General features: G+C 40.1%; 1 protein-coding gene across 5 annotated transcripts in view; it reads left to right on the forward strand.

The window, feature by feature from the left end:
* Positions 1-17,205, forward strand: part of astn1 (astrotactin 1) — a 246,924-nt gene that overhangs the window by 1,258 nt on the left and 228,461 nt on the right. The gene's annotated exons all lie outside the window — the stretch shown is intronic.

Below are 17,205 nucleotides of genomic sequence, written 5' to 3' on the forward strand. Positions count from 1 at the left end.
ATTAAACTCTTGTTTTGGAAAACAAATTTTTGTATAGAGCTGCTTATCACGCATAGCGCTTGTAAAATCTCAGTTTTAAAGCCTTGCAGTGCTTTACTTTGAGTGAGTTTATCACCGTGTGTGACAACACTGTTGCCTTTAGTGCTCTGTTAAACTATGGTTTATGCGTAAGTGTGTCACTGCTGGCAGCTTATGGATTTGTGCCCTACTGCTTGTGGTAAATGGAAGTGCCGCACATGCGAGCCTGGCCACTGTCCATGGTGCTGATATTTCAGTTTGTGCTATTTGCTTGACTGCCTTTCATACAGTGGTGGGTACAAAGTGAAAGTGTCTTTGGAGGATGCACAGTTCTATAAGTCTTCGCGAGGCAATCAATACAGGTGGCATGTTTGTAACTTTAGAGCTTGGAAGCTCTAGTCACTTTCTGAGAAAGGCCGTGACAGATGTAGGAGGCCTAACTGTTTTGCATGTCTGTGCCGTGGCGATGAGAGGGTTGTCATTTTGAATCACACTTTATAAAACTGTCTAAACAGGTCTGAAGAAGGAAATAAGAAATGGTGAAAACTTGGAGTTTTGCATGTTAAAAAGGATAGAAATGGGCAGGTGTGCCAGAGAGAGTCTGGGGACTGTTTTGTGTGTTTCTTTTAAAATAATGGCTGGTTTGGGTTGTTTGCAGTGTTATATTGGTAATCTTATTTTGAACAGATTCATTGCAAGTGTTTACCTGTCTTCAGTACCTCTGTCCTCTGTCATTTGCTATTTTTTTTAGACCTTTACATTTGCAGCGTTTAGCAGACGTTCTTAGAGTATCTATACTAGTTACAGACAGGTTAGAGAGAAAGCTAGTCCTGAGCTCAGATATTGCTAGAAGCAAAAGCCTATATGTCGATGCCTAGAGGAAAAAAACAGAATTAAACATAGCACAGTACAGTACATTTCAGTAAGTGCTGTACAGTAAGTATTTAACTTAGTGCTCACTTAAGTGCTGTACAAAGTTATGTGTCTGCAGTAAGTGGTATTTTAGAAATGGCTTTTAGTGCTTGTTGTTGATTGTATAATGTTAGGTTAATGAGTGTTTTTTCAGAACATCAAAATAACTGAATATAAAAATAAGACTGCATATGTTGGAGAAACTCATTTTGTGACATACACTGACTTTTGAAATTTATGTTTCACTATGTGACCATGCACTTTTTAAAGTGGGTTGCATAATCATATGTACATCCCCACTGGCTGAGTTGACAGAATTGATTCATTATTAAAACTGAAAGCAATTCTGGTGTCACGAGTAATGAATCTGAATTTCTGTTCCCAGTCTAATGCCCCACTACTCTACTAAACTTTTAATGAAAAACTGCACAAGGGACCCACATGCAGTTTGATGCAAGCACTTTCACCGATATTTGAATGCATAAGGAACTGCATATTTATAAAGAGATGTCCCAAGAGTTCAAAAAATGGTGTCAGCACATAGCAAAGTAGAACTTTAGTTTGTCAACCCTGTTTGGATGTCTGCATTTTTTGTAGTATAACATTTTTCGTGGAGCATTTAAAACTTGGAAAAACTTTAACATTCAGTGCTGAAATTTACAATTCCTTTTACAGCTCAAATATAATGGTTCTTTGTGAGAGTGTCTGGCTGTGTTGTTCTTGTATTTTTCTGGGGAATTTGGGGAATTCTTGGGAAGAACATCATCCTTACTTAATGTTTAGAATGCAAGAGTTACTGTTTTCAATTTGCTATACATTTCAGATTTACTTACTTATTTCCATTCTTACATGTATTTTGGCATTACATTATGTTATCAATGACAGAAATATGGCAAAAACATGAAGAATGTTTATTTTTTAAAACAATCTACTGCTGTATTCACACAGCAGGTAAAACTGGCTGAGATCCGATCTTTTTCTTCATATGTGACACAGATGTGTCATCTGTGCGGTAGTGTGAACTGCAAAAACCACATCTGACATTTTCAGTTACGATTACGGTTTCGATTTGAGGCGCTTTCATATGCGGTGCTGAAATCCAATCTATATCTGATATGTGGCAATGTGACTGAGTCTGAACAGCCAGATCAGAATTCATGCAATTTTTACATCAATCCAACTCCACATTTATCACAATTTCATGCTGCTGAAACCTCACAAACATTTAGAGTGATGTTTCTGTACAAAAAAATTGGAGGTAACGAGGTGGTTCTGAAAGCAGAGTTTAAAAATCAGACGGCATGAATCAGAGAAGTTGCCGAATAATGTGCCCTTTTTATGGCAAGCTCGAACACATTCTGGGTGATGAGCCCAGCTGGCAACCATTGGAGCTTCATGATTGCTCCTGTGATGCTGGCGAAGGTGAAACTGAAAGCTCCAGGAGCACCTGTTGTTCATTCCTTCTGGACAAGCCGTGTGAAGCAACACAAAGCGTTGTTCTTTTTCGCACGTGGGTCGGTTTAGGAGTGTGATCTGTTGTCACATATAGGTCACATTTAAAAGATATTGTGAACGGCCAAACAAAAAAATGGGATTTGGTGAGAAAATCAGATTTGGGCCACTTTTACATGCTGTGTGAACGTAGCCTATAGGTACAATTTGACCATTAACTTTCAAACTGAAGTTATTATACATTGTCTCTTCTTATGCCAAAGAATCTCAAAGTAGTACTGATTGAAACTTAATGATAATAATAATAATTACTGTAGAATTACACCATGTTATTGCTGACAGTAACTGCACTTTCTAGGTTAAGCTTGCTTAAGGCTTTAAGTGCCTGAGTATGAAACTGGGGATGTTTCACATTGATGGAGTTACACTCCAGATTGTTCTGATATCAGGTGTGGTGCATAGGCATTCAGGAAAGGTGCAGTTCCTCGTATGAAAAGAGCTTGAGGGTTAGCAATAGCATTAATCATGAGGCCTGATGAGACCAAATTTCTAGAACTCTGTGGGGAATATGGTCTGTATATAAAACTAATAGTAAAAGGTCATTTTTTATTAGCCTGTACAAATGCATATAGGGGATATTTTTAAATAATTAAAATTTGATCATGGAGATTTTTATCAAGTATGCATTAGGAGTGTGCACGGGTGCTCGGTTAGCTATCCAAAGTGTTCTCAGTGTGACCTCGACCAGCTAACATGTTTGCATAGCATCTGCCAAGGAGAACAAACATTTGCATATAAATTCACAAAGCAATATTATCTATTACTGCATTGGTTATCTCTACTGTTAGCATTGCACATCTGAGGGTGCAGCCTCCATTACGAGGCGTCAGACACAAAACGTTTAAACTGCAGTGAACAAATAATTTTTCTTGGCTGTTTATGAATACAACACATTTCAACTGTGTAGGTCAGCCAAATGGTTTTACTTGTATTTGCGAGTAAATGCTTAAACATGAGTGTGCCGATAAGGACATGGCTGAGAAGGCAGAGCTTCCAAAGTCATTGGATGTATTAGTATGACCAAGATGGATTTATCTTTAAATTGAGGAATAATGTTAAAGTCTCTGAGATGGATGTTACCCTACCTGTTTGTACTTCTTATCCTCTTCTCTGTAGCCTTGTTCTGTTATTATTAATGCAGTGTTTACCGAGCAGCCATGAGTATGTGAACAAGCTTTTTTAATTAGGTACATTAGGGTAATTGGTTCAGCAGACTACACACACACACACACACACACACACACACACACACACACACACACACACACACACACCTTCAAGCGTATTTAAAACCTGTTAGAGAAGCCATCATAGTTCATTGCCTACATTTCAGAAGGTAACATGTTTTACAAAGTCTTAATTTTATTGAAAACACAAAGAGGCTCTGAAGGTTGTCTGTTGTTTGTTATTTTGTTATATTTTTGGCACAAAACAAGTAATAAAATCCAAGATTAATGAAATGTACTTCCCACATTTTGTTCTTTGCAATATTCCTGGCTTTTGAGCTCAGACACATCAGGTTCGCTTGTCAGGACTGCAGTGAGAGAGAGCACAGAGACTGTGTGGCAGTGAGTGGTTACCATAGCAACAGGAGCTGGTGCTTAGATGGTGCCTTAAAGAGAGATGACGTTACGTTTCACCCACAGGAGAAGAAAAGCAATAGTATCCAAGTACATCTGGAGAGAAATGAATGCAAATGCAGTACTAGCCTGCATGTAAAACCCTTGGTGTTGGTGCTCATTGCATTTGCAGACTTTGTTGGCTGGGATTTTACATATTATGATTAGAGTTGCTCCAAGTTCCCCTGCCATGAATAATTTTATTAATTAATTGGAAATGTTTTCATAAATCTCCAGTAGATGTTAGTATGAACAAAGGTTTTTTTTTTCTTTTGTTGCAAATGAAATGAAGATGAGTAAGCATTTAAAAACAGACAGACCCAAATCTGTAAACTAAGCAGGGAGAAGTCTGCATTTTGTCTACAGATATAGTTCCTTGAATCTCCAGTGTTGATGTGATTTGTGATGCTCACAGCTCTTGGGCCCTGTCCTCAACATACCCTTTACCACAGGAGGCTTCTACAGGATTCTTCCGGCACCCTAAATGGCATAGGCCTTCAGGAGTGCATCACCCAAGATAACTTTAAACGTCATTGCTGTGAAGCCTAAAATTCCAGGGGTTAGGGTGGCAAATGTTGAGTATGTCTCTGATGTGCTTTCCCGTTGACTCTGTGAGTTGTCCTCAGGAATGAGAGATGGAATTTTGGTGTGGTGGGTGCTGGAGGACATTAGGATGATGACATGAGCGGAACTGAGCTGAGATATGTGCTGTCCGGGCTCAGATCTGTATGCACATTCACGTGGGCCACCTGAGGGGCATCTGCAGGACGAGCAAACACAGTTCAGTCCACTTTGCAAACACTCTTTGAAGACAGCTTGAGCTGCATTAACTGTCTGTGGCAGTAATGTATGACTCTTCACGAGCTGCTACCTGCCGAGAGTTCTTCAGGCAAACAAGAAAGCACCGAGATTGATCGCTGCTGCCGCAATCAAGGAAAGAGTGGAATGTGACCCTTACGAAGTTAGTCAGAGCTTTCTGTAGTGGTAAAAGAATGGAAAGCACTTGGTGTATCCTTGGGGCTAAAATTATGGTTTAATTTCTATTTTAATACCAGATTTGATACTGGTATTTTATATTTATGAATTACATATTTCAGATGTGCTGTGCTGTGATTGTCATTCTATAGAGATATTGCACTTCGACCAAGTTGACAAGTTAGCTTAATTTGCCATGCTGAGCTATTTTGAAATGGAGAACAATTAAATCTTCACTCAGAATACCTGAACAGATCTCCATGCAATTAGACCAATTGCTGTAAAGTTATCGATCTTAGATGTCAGGAGTGAATCACTTTGTGAGAAATTTTCACCCAGTGTGGAAGAGTGAGTGAGTGAGTGAGTGAGAGAGAGAGAGAGAGAGAGAGAGAGACCCATGCCAGCTTTAGGAGGATCTCTAATGGAAGCTGTCCCATGTCCACTCTTAAAGCACTAGAGCAGAGTGGATACCTCTCCAGTCGCTTACATGCCATAGCACATCATATCCTCAATATTGCGTATTCACTGCTTGACTTTGCTCCCCAATCCCCTTTTACTCACTGTAATAGTAAAGGAGTCATGAAAGCTGTTGAAGGTGTCAAAAGCTCTGGTGCACTGAAGTCTAGGATTTTCAGAGAGAGATGCAGTCTATGATACATAACGGACTCTGGATGATGGAACTGTGTTCAGTAACAGTAACAGTAAAATGTTCAGAGACCAGGGCGAGTCTGTGCAAGTAATGGAAATTTTAAGGACTGTTTTGTTCTTAATAATGCTAGATGATTATATAGAGAAAACTACAGTGAGTTTCTAGAATTATTGGCAATGTTTGGGTAAAGATAAGAAAAGAACAATTAAAAAAAGTAGAGGAAAAATCTTTCAGCTTGATTTTGTGATTTTGCATTGAAAATATAAAAGAAATCTAACCTCATCGTAAGGTGAAATTCTTTAAAATAAACTCTATTACACTATTTTTGGACTGCTTGAAATTCTAGTCACAGCTTGGTATTAGCCTCCTGGAAGATTTTGATCTAAAATTTGTGTTTGATCAATTCAGAAAGCCATATATCCTCAGAAGATTCCCCTTTGGAATCATAATGTCACTTATCCAACACAATACATCAATTAGCCAACACAGCCTAACCAGTCACGAGCGGAGTGAATAAATGGATGTTATTATCTTGTTTCAGTAGAACTCACAGTAGATGAGTTGGATGTGGGAGAAATGGGCACTACATGAAGACCTGAGAGACTTTGACAAGGGCCAAATCATTATGGTTATACAACTGGACTGAATCTCTGAAAGGCAAGGCTTGTCAGGTCCTCCCAGTTAGCAGTAGCAAGAACCTACTGACAGAGGTCCTAGGAACCGGCAACAGGGTCTGTGAAGACTATTCTTTATTGTCAGAACGGACAGAGAAGCTACTGTGTCACAAGTCACAGAAATTTTAAAATTATTGTTGGGAATGTGTCACAGCACACAGTGCATTGCACACTACTGTATATGGGGTTTGTAACTTCAGACCACTTGGAGTACCCATGATAACCACTGTCCACTATTAAAAGCGCATGTAATGGGCATGCAGGTGTCAGAACTGGTCCTCGGGGCAATGGAAGATTACCTATGTCCACCATTTACCTGGGAAAGTGCACCAGGATGCACTGCAGGAAAAAGACAAGCAGTTGTGTTGGAAAACCCTGGGACAGGGCATTCATATTTATGTCAGTTTGACACAAGCCACCTACCTAAATGTTGTTGCAGGACAAGTACACTACTTTATGGCAGTGGTTTTCTGTAATGGCCTCTTTCAGCAGGATGGTGTGCCCAGCCATGTGGCATGCATAGTTCAGGAATGGTTTGAGGAACATGGCGAAAAGGTCAGTGTGCCACCCTGGTCTGCAAGTTGACCTGATCCAACAAGACTTAAAGGCCTTCTGGGGCCTTGTAGAGTCCATGCCTCTCTGGGTCAGAGTGGCTTTATTGTAGGCAGTGGTCACGTTGTTTTGGCTTATCAATGTACATCATAACGAGGACAGATTTTCTGTGTGATCTTCAGATTTTTTATGCTGAGTCTGATTCTCTTTTTGTTGTTAGAATGTGGTTCCAATTTAAAGTACCAGTGATTTTTGGGCTTGTTCGGCTTATTCTGTATAAGACTTTTCAAGAATCCTATATCCAATTCAGTTGCAAAAAAGCCATAGAAACCATATTTGAAATTTCAAAAGGAGGACAAAATGTAATAGCCATTGTCCATGATTTATCTGTGGCTGTGCATGGGAGCCTTACTGAGAACTTTTGAGTGACACCCAGACTTGGTGAGATGGAAGTGACCCTGTTTAATGTCAAACCAGGAACACACTATCCTCTCTATCACTTTTTAAAAAGGATCACTTTCCTCTCTCTCTCTCTCTCTCTCTCTCTCTCTCTCTCTCTCTCTCTCTCTCTCGCTTTGTCTCTCTCATCCACTCTTGCTCACGCTCTCATTGTCTCTGTTTTTCTGTCTGTTTTACTCAAAAGTCTTCATGACTTCCCCCCCACCCTCTCATCCCTTGTGAGTACTGGTCCCTCAGACTCTCAAAAGAAAGCTGATCTATCTTCCTACATGTTGAGCCCCTTTTTCGTTTTCATCCGCTTCCATTTAAGCCATTTGAATGGCTGACAGAAGAAATGTGCTGTATGGGATTCACTCTTTTCCCTCTACCTTGCTGAGCTATTGCTGCTGCTGGAAAGCTGAGTTAATGAGAAGGCACCAGCAGGGCACTTATCTAGCCCTGTCGAGAACTAAGATAGTACCAAGGGGCTTAAAGTGTGAGTTAATGGACATTTCCATGATTTGTTGTGTTCTTTTTTTAACCTTCTTAACTATTTATATGGCAGCAAAACTGCAAAATGAGAAGGTGTTGCAGTATTGTTTTGTAATGAGCATACTGCCATAATTTAAAGGAGAATTCAGGCTACATAGCTTATTGCCTGCCTTCACCTGAAATGTGTTAGAACAGCACATTATGATAGTGGTGGGTGAAATAAATCTGCTAAGTATTTCTGTGGATGTAACTGAGGGAACTGTTTATTTTACAATGTAGATCCACAAAAGAGTGGTTCTAAATGATAAATACGAAAGGAAAGTTTTTTTTTCAGAACTTTTTGATTTAAAGTGGTCATTGCTAGTTGTTGATGGCATTCTGACCTACTCTGTTTGCCCTAGACCTCTCTGCAGGGTCTACACAGCATCAAGCATTCAGTGAACCCAAATGGCTGATGTGCAGTGTGTCTGAAGTCCATAAGAGGCAACAACATGCCCTGTGAGACAGTCACAACACCATGGTGAATAGAGGACATAGCAGGCGGGGGGCCAAGTGAACGTCTGTCCTTGAAGGTCAAATTGAAGTAGAAACTCTTTTTCATTCTTCTTTGATTTGAAGACTTGTGCTCACTTGGAGCTCTATGCAGACTGTTGTCAGGCACAGTGGGGTTTCTCGGTAATGTATTCAGCTTGCCACAGTTTAATTTCTGCTGCTACAGTTTCATGTGTTGTGTTTTTTGGAAAGAAACAATCTGCACCGCTGCTTCACTAAGGCATCTCTGATCACTCTTCTGGCAGCCTCTGCTCCCTGCCTAACACAAAACTGTTGTTGTAACACATGCACCCACACACACAGTGAACAAATGAGTGCACATGAGATAGAAGCTCCTGCTCAGACCTAGAATGCATTAGAAGACAGTACTAAAATACTGTCTCAGGCATCAAGCTAACCAAACTGTTGACTGTCTTGATATTAATTTGTGCTTAGCACTTAGCAAGCAAACTAGCTGCTATATAATATGATTATAAACTGCTGTAAGCAAATGATGCGTATCCTAGATAATTAGTGCATTTACATCCTAATCTTAATAAGATTCTGATCCTGTGAAAAACCAGGATGGTAGCTTATTTTGGACTTTTTCAAATTCACATGCAAATTTGAAAATGCTAGTTAAAATGTCATTACAATTGCATTTCCCATACAGGTGTTCATGAGCATTTTTTGTGTATAATGATCTGTTTGACATCATATTCATTGCCATAGTGGTTTGTCAGACATATTAAAAAATAAATAATTCTTTATTTGCAACTGTGTTTGCAATTTACTGTCAAGGAGGCTTCCTGTCAATCAAACACTGAGTGGAACATTAGGAAGGACTTTTTAGTACAGGGTGGCTTAACTAGAGCATTAGCAACCATTACTAGTGGCATTTATAACAAAACTTGTCAACCAGGTTGAGGGTAATTCTGTCCAAAGTGATTTCCTGTTGCTTTTTGACTGATTAGGAGAGTTTATGACATCACAGGCACCAATGTTAGAGACATTGTGACTGGTATTGGGCAGAGGCTTGCAGGACTGTAGGTAGAGCTGGGCGATATGGCCAAAAATGTTATTACAGTAAACAAAATTCATATCGTTCGATATCGATACATATCGTGAAAAATGTCAAATCATTATTTATGAATTTGAAGGCTGAGTTTTGCTCCTGAGTGGTTAATTGCTGTTAATTGCTGCTGTTTTCCTTTATGATCTGAACATGACAAACACTCGCCAAACAGTAGAACACTTCACAAATCTGTCATGGGAGAAATTATCTGGTGAGCTGTTTTTATCTGCTTGAAAAACACTTTTCTGTTTAGAAACTGTTTCGTTTCTCAACAATGTCAACATTAGCTGGCTCAATACATCAATGATGGATCCCACTGCCTTACTGCCATCACTCCTACCACATCCATGTCAGAGTATATCACAGTATTCAAACCCCAGCTATCAGACGCCTTGATTCCTCTATAGCAATTTGAGGGGTGAACTGCAATATATCTAACACTTGAGTCCTCCTCTTAGCTATGTTTAAACTGAAAGTGATGCTTTTGTGTTTGATCTACAGTAACATTAATTTGCCGTGTTGTGCAAGTGACAGAGCACTGCTTCAAGTTAGCCAACAGCTAGCCTGGAAAGATAGCGTACTCCCGCTTTCCGATGCCTCACAGCTTCTTCTGTTTACTTTCTTTTAATTCAGGGCTGTAACTTGCATGAACACACTTCTTTCTTTCACTTCTGTTGCTTGTGAATGCACTAATACTAAAATACGACTGTTTGGCACTGTAACAGCGCTTCAATTGTGAGGAGCAGGAGAGGTGAGTTCACTGTAGGTCAGTATAGTTACAGCGCTTATCTCGTCGCTTACACTTGGTCACAGGAGAACAGATCACTCTCACGGTCACTCCACTCAAACAGGGAATATATAACTCCAAGTTTCAGATGTCACTAAAGTATATCTGGCAACTGATTTTACTCTTTGCCCCTCTCCCTCTCTAAATATGTTGGAAAAACTCAGAAGTGCATTCTTTCCTGGCGATGGCAGAGTAATGTCGCTTTTGTTGCAGTAGAAAACGCCACCAGGGCTTTTGCTAGAATGTGGAAGTGTGAGATGTGTGTGTGGTGTATTATATCCAAAGTTTGTCTAACATTTCTTATTGTTCTATCAAGGAAAGTTATATCGCAACCCAAGGAGATGCTACGTTAACCCAGTGCTTCCCAACCCTGCCACTGGAGGCATGTTAATGTCTGATTCAACAAATTATCAATGTAAACACTTTCTACTAATTTTGCTAAGATCACTTTAACAAAAAGAATCTTGCTATAATGTTATAATGTCATTAACATTTATTATGTTGCTAAGTTGGTCATGAATCACTACTACACAAAAAACAGTTTAACAACTGCTAACTAGTTTTAATTGATGTGGTAAAGCAGGGAAAGCAGTAAACCTCTCCCCAATACTGACAATTTTAATGTCATATTGTTAAGGCACTGAAACTACAGTGCCAAAAAGACTTTTCATATTAATTTTTTTTCCAGTCAATATACACAAAAATGCAAATATGTAATATGCATTCAAATGTATGTCTTATTGCGCTCAAATGGAAAACACAGTTGTAAATACACAATTTAATTAGTGATTTTAAATTTGTGTTTGAGTTTGGGGGGAAAAGTCTGTCTTTTTGCTGCCATAAACCACTTTAGAGAAATGTAATTCAGATTGTTTAATCTTAAAATAAATACAGACCTAGTCCTTCAGTTTTCACCTCACTCCGCACCCCAGACTGGGGTATTAGCTGTTAGGCTTTTCCAGATTTTTCAATTTCCTTTTAGAGGGGACATATCCACAGAGTTACTAAAAAAATCCTGTGACCAAACACTGAAGAGTATGAAAAACCTTTCTCCCAAGCTTATGTCTCGAGCATATCTGAGATGCAGATTTTTCCTGGCTTGTATTGTTTTCCTGCACTGCACATTTTCAGTAGATGCCCAAGGCCCTCACATTGTTGTCTACTTTACATTTGCTGTGCACGGAGATAACGCATACTGGTTTTTGTAGCTGACGGCACCACTAAAGAGAATATATTAAATCAGAGTGGGGTAATCATGATGCTAAAAACAAACTATTCCTTTTGATCTCTGGTGATGTTTATTCTTTAATGGAGAGCAGTTAAGATATCTTGTTTGACAATGATGCTTTTCTAATGGATCAAAGCATACAGTCCCTTGGGGAGGTGTTCGAAGAACCTCACTAACACCAAAGGGGTGAAGCATTTGGGGGAAATATCTCATTGCGATTTTTCTGACTAATAATGCAACTGCAATTTTAAATGTGATTACCTTCTGCAAATCAATTTTCAGGCCTGTTTTTGGTCAGGAAGACCAAAATATTTAGGCGATGTCACAGCACATTGATCTAAGCACTGTTATAAGGTTAACTTTCCACACATAAATTTAAGACAACATTGTTGATAATGTGGGCTTTATTTGTAAAAAAACAAATAGCATGAAATTGGTAATTATGATCTCGTAAAGTGCGATTTTGATATTAAAATGATCTTCTTTTTTTCTAATCTTTAACCCTAACATCAACCCATACGACCTCATGTACTGTGTTTCAGGCCGAGATGGTAATGATGATTGACACAGATTGTTCAGGCAAGTGACACAGGAGGAGGAACGCCATATGCTGCTTAGTTAGTACTCCGTCGCTCTTAATTACTTTGTACCTGTGTCTGACTCTAGGATTCCGTGGGCTGTATATGTTTGATTTAAAGTAGACAGATTGATTTTTTTCATTGTTTTTAAAGGTCAGTCTGAACTAAAGAATACTTGTCAGTCTGTGTGCAGGAAAGCCTATTTTTGTCTCATGTAAGTAAAGTAGAAAACACCAGCAGGTCTTTATACTCTTGATTAACCTGTCTGTAACCCTTCTTTGATGGAGGTTAAACAAGTGGATTGGACAGTGAAGCAAACACAGGTTGTCCCTGTGGGGATGTCAGCCATTAACTGAGAGGAAAAGACTGATGGCTTAAACAGCACAGGAAAACACAGGCAGGTGAAGCACAAGTTCTCTATCAGTCTGGTAGAGATTTAATTGCCAGAGGACATATGAGGCTTTAATTCATTGTGTCCTGTTGTATTCCTTGAAATGAGAACCACATACATTACAAAAAAACTGTGAACAGTTGTAGAGGTAGTCACCTCTCACATCTGCTCTTCACTTACACCTGACCTGCCTGATGTGCGTTCCGTATTTTTTCCGTGTTTTTTTAGCGCCTGCAGGTAACAAAGACATATTTCTGGAACTTGAGAGAATTTGAAGTTTCTGTGGCATTTTTTCCTCATACATGTTTAACACACATACCATCACTCTCTGTACAGCCGCAGGTGACCGTACGTTTATGTCCCAATTTCACGAGATGTAGCCTTTTTTAAAAAGGCATTTGTCTACTAACTACTGCTTTTGTGAAAATCATTTATATGCTTTTAAAGAACAATTAATTTTATACTTGCCAGTCCCCTTAAGGGGCAGAAAGTCGTAACTGCACTTTTCTTGGAGCATCATAAGTTTTAAGTTATTGACTGATTGCTTGAAGAATGTCACTATTGGGATTTCTTTTCTTTTTCCTGAGAATAAATTCAAGGTGTCTTGGAGTAATTAAGAAAGGCATCAAATAGTGCTTGAAGAGCCCTTTTGTAATTTGCATATTTATCAGATGTGCCTGTATAATTGGATTGATTACACACAAAACAAAATGGCTGTGCGCGTGCACACATACTCATGACTCAACTGTACTCAACTGTATGTGTACAGTATGTTATTATGGATCTGTATTTTATTGGTCATCAAACATATTCTTACAGTTGTCTGATCATTATCTCGTGAATCACAAAATCGCTGGAGCAGGGCACATTTAACATAGCATGTCTTGATTTTCAAGCTGAATATAACTTTACATTTTTTCTGCAAATAGAAAGTTGTGTCGGCTCTCTTTCTGTAAAGGAACGAAATAAGTCTGTACCAATTCCTTTGGAGCTAGAACAGCTAGGCTTTGCTAAGGAAAGGTTGCTGACCCTTTTCCACTGTGCATTCCCTCTGCTACTTATGTTTGCTGTCCCACACATCTGATTGACAGGCAAACCCTTGAAGTTTACTTTCGCTTCAGTGCTTTTTGCCGAAGGTGTTCATTAGTTGGCTGAGTTGGAAGGTGTTCATTAGTTATCCTGGCTGTATCGTTTAATGCAGTGTTCCAGACTTACATGGAGGGGGTTGTGTTGTATTATGCTGCATCATGAAAGGCTGTGGCCTGGCACTAGAAGCAGTAGTAAATGTAGGTCGGAGTAGGGACTGCTGGCTCACATTCTCCTTTATTTACCCTTTGGGATAACACTGAATGAGCCACAGGTTCCATAGTTTAAAGGGAAAGGCCAATGTGGTCTTGTGTTCTTAAAAAATATTGTTGATATCCTTGTAGGTTTTTTTAATATGTATGTATATATATATATATATATATATATAATATATATGGTATCTCACAAAAATGAGTACACCCCTCACATTTTTGCAAATATTTTATTATATCTTGTCATGGGACAACACTGTAGAAATGAAACTTGGATATAACTTAAAGTAGTCAGTGTACATGTCCAAATTGTGCCCAATTTGTGTCATGGTGTCATGTGACTCGTTAGAGTTACAAGGTTCCAGGTGTGAATCGGGAGCAGTGTTGTTAAATTTGGTGTTTTGGGTACAATTTACTGGCCACTGGATATTCATTGTGGTGCCTCACGGCAAAGAACTCTCTGGGGTTGTGAGAAATAGAATTGCTGCTCTCCACAAAGATGGCCTAGGTTATAAGAAGATTGCTAACAGCCTGAAACTGAGCTATAGCACAGTGACCAAGGTCATACAGCAGTTTTCCAGAATAGGATTGGAACACGCCTCGCCAGGGCAACCAAAAGTTGAGTCCATGTGTTCAGCGTCACATCCAGAGGTTATATCCTTCAAAAAATAGACACATGAGTGCTGCCAGCATTGCTGCAAAGGTTGAGGAAATGGGAGGTCAGTGCTCTATGACGATAGGAATCCTCTTCTGAAGCTGATGCACAAGAAAGCCTGCAAACAGTTTGCTGAAGACGAAGACAAGCAGTCTAAGAACATGGATTACTCGATAAACCAAGACAACTGTCTCTTGCCTGCAGTCAAGTATGGTGGTGGTAGCATCATGGTCTGGAGCTGCATGAGTGCTGCTGACACTGGAGAGCAAGATTACAACTGCCTTACTGAGAGTAAAGGTGATGGACTGGCCAAGTATGTCTCGAGACCTAAACCAATTGAGCACCTGTACGGCGTGCTGAAGTGGAAAGTTGAAGAGCGCAAGGTGTCTAACATCCACCAGCCCTGTGATGTCATCATGTATAATATACAGTGGGGAAAAAAGTATTTAGTCAGTCACCAATTGTGCAAGTTCTCCCACTTAAAAAGATGATAGAGGCCTGTAATTGACATTATAGGTAGACCTCAACTATGAGAGACAAAATGAGGAAAGAAAATTCAGAAAATCACATTGTCTGATTTTTAAAGAATTTATTTGCAAATAATGGTGGAAAATAAGTATTTGGTCAATAACAAAAGTTCATCTCAATACTTTGTTGGCAATGACAGAGGTAAAATGTTTTTTTAGTCTTAGTCTTTACAAGGTTGGCACACACCGTTGCTGGTATGTTGGCCCATTCCTCCATGCAGATCTCCTCTAGAGCAGTGATGTTTTGGGGCTGTCGGCGGGCAACACAGACTTTCAACTCCCTCCAAAGGTTTTCTATGGGGTTGAGATCTGGAGATCTTTCGAAGCCACTCCTTTGTTGCCCTGGCAGTGTGCTTGGGATCATTGTCATGCTGAAAGACCCAGCCATGTTTCGTCTTCAGTGCCCTTGCCGATGGAAGGAGGTTTGCACTCAAAATCTCACAATACATGGCCCCATTCATTCTTTCATGTACACAGACCAGTCATCCTGGTCCCTTTGCAGAGAAACAGCCCCAAAGCATGATGTTGCCACCCCCATGCTTCACAGTTGGTATGGTGTTCTTTGGACGCAACTCAGCATTCACTCTCCTCCAAACACGACGAGTTGTGTTTGTACCAAACAGTACTACTTTGGTTTCATCTGACCATATCACATTCTCCCAATACTCTTCCAGAACATCCAAATGCTCTCTAGCAAACTTCAGACGCGCCCGGATATGTACTGGCTTAAGCAGGGGGACACGTCTGGCACTGCAAGATGTGAGTCCCTGGCGGCGTAGTGTGTTACTGACAGTAGCCTTTGTAAGGTTGGTCCCAGCTTTCTGCAGGTCATTCACTAGGTCCCCCTGTGTGGTTCTGGGATTTCTGCTCACCCTTCTTGTGATCATTTTGATCACAAGAACGGCCCCTGATCGAGGGAGATTAGCAGTGGTCTTGTAGGTCTTCCATTTTCTGATTATTGTTACCACAGTAGATTTCTTCACACCAAGCTGCTTGCCTATTGCAGATTCAGCCTTCCCAGCCTGGTGCAGGTCTGCAATCTTGTTTCTGGTGTCCTTCGACAGCTCTTGGTCTTCACCATAGTGGAGTTTGGAGTCTGACTGTTTGAGGTTGTGGGCAGGTGTCTTTTATAAAGATAATGAGGTCAAACAGGTGCCATTAATACAGGAAATGAGTGGAGGACAGAGGAGCCTCTTAAAGAAGAAGTTACAGGTCTGTGACAGCCAGAAATCTTGCTTGTTTGTAGGTGACCAAATACTTATTTTCCACCATTATTTGCAAATAAATTCTTTAAAAATCAGACAATGTGATCTTCTGAATTTTTTTTTCCTCATTTTGTCTCTCATAGTTAAGGTCTACCTATGATGTCAATTACAGGCCTCTCTCATCTTTTTAAGTGGGAGAACTTGTACAATTGGTGACTGACTAAATACTTTTTTCCCCACTGTATAGTATCTCAAGTGTCCCAAGATGGTGCCGCAGGCAGTGACACTGGTTGGGAGCTCTGTCGTGTTTTGTTTGTTTTTGGAGTGTTAACGTGGAGTGAGGAGGCACGCGCATGTGCTGAGATAAGCGAGATTTATTGAGGGCAAATCCAAAATCAGGGTTGAGACAGTCCAGGGTCATAGAGCCAATATGGATAGATCGTGGGGCAGACGTGACATAAACCAGAATCAAACCGACTACACAGACAGAGATTGAAACAAAGCAAACGTCAAACAAAGACCAGCGAAAACAAAGGGCAAACACAGGGCTTAAATATGACACCAGGAAGACAAGGGACAGGTGAAAACAATCAGGGGTTAGGGTTACAAGGGGCATGAATCAAAACAAACGTGGAAGACCAAAACAAAATAGCCCATGGAGTGGGAGGAGCCAATCGTGACACTCCCCAGCATTAACATGGCGAATCTTCATTCCTTATGGAGTAAGTTGGACGAGATTTCCCTTCTAAACAGAATCAACAAGGACTTTTCTCTCTCTGCTGTGCTGTGCCTCACTGAGTCTTGGCTCACTGTGTTGAATTTAGGGATTTCATCATCTACAGTCCATAATATCGTCAAAAGATTCAGAGAATCTGGATAAATCTCAGCAAGTAAGCGGCAAGGCAGAAAACCAACATTGAATGCCCGTGACCTTCCATCCCTCAGGTGGCACTGCACTAAAAACCGACATCATTCTGTAACGGATATTACCACATGGGCTCAGGAACACTTCAGAAAACCATTGTCAGTGAACACAGTTCGTCGCTCCATCTACAAGTGCAAGTTAAAACTCTGCCATGCAAAGCGAAA

This window comes from Pygocentrus nattereri, chromosome 2 (genome assembly GCF_015220715.1).
Source record: "Pygocentrus nattereri isolate fPygNat1 chromosome 2, fPygNat1.pri, whole genome shotgun sequence".
In the NCBI taxonomy this organism is placed as follows: domain Eukaryota; kingdom Metazoa; phylum Chordata; class Actinopteri; order Characiformes; family Serrasalmidae; genus Pygocentrus; species Pygocentrus nattereri.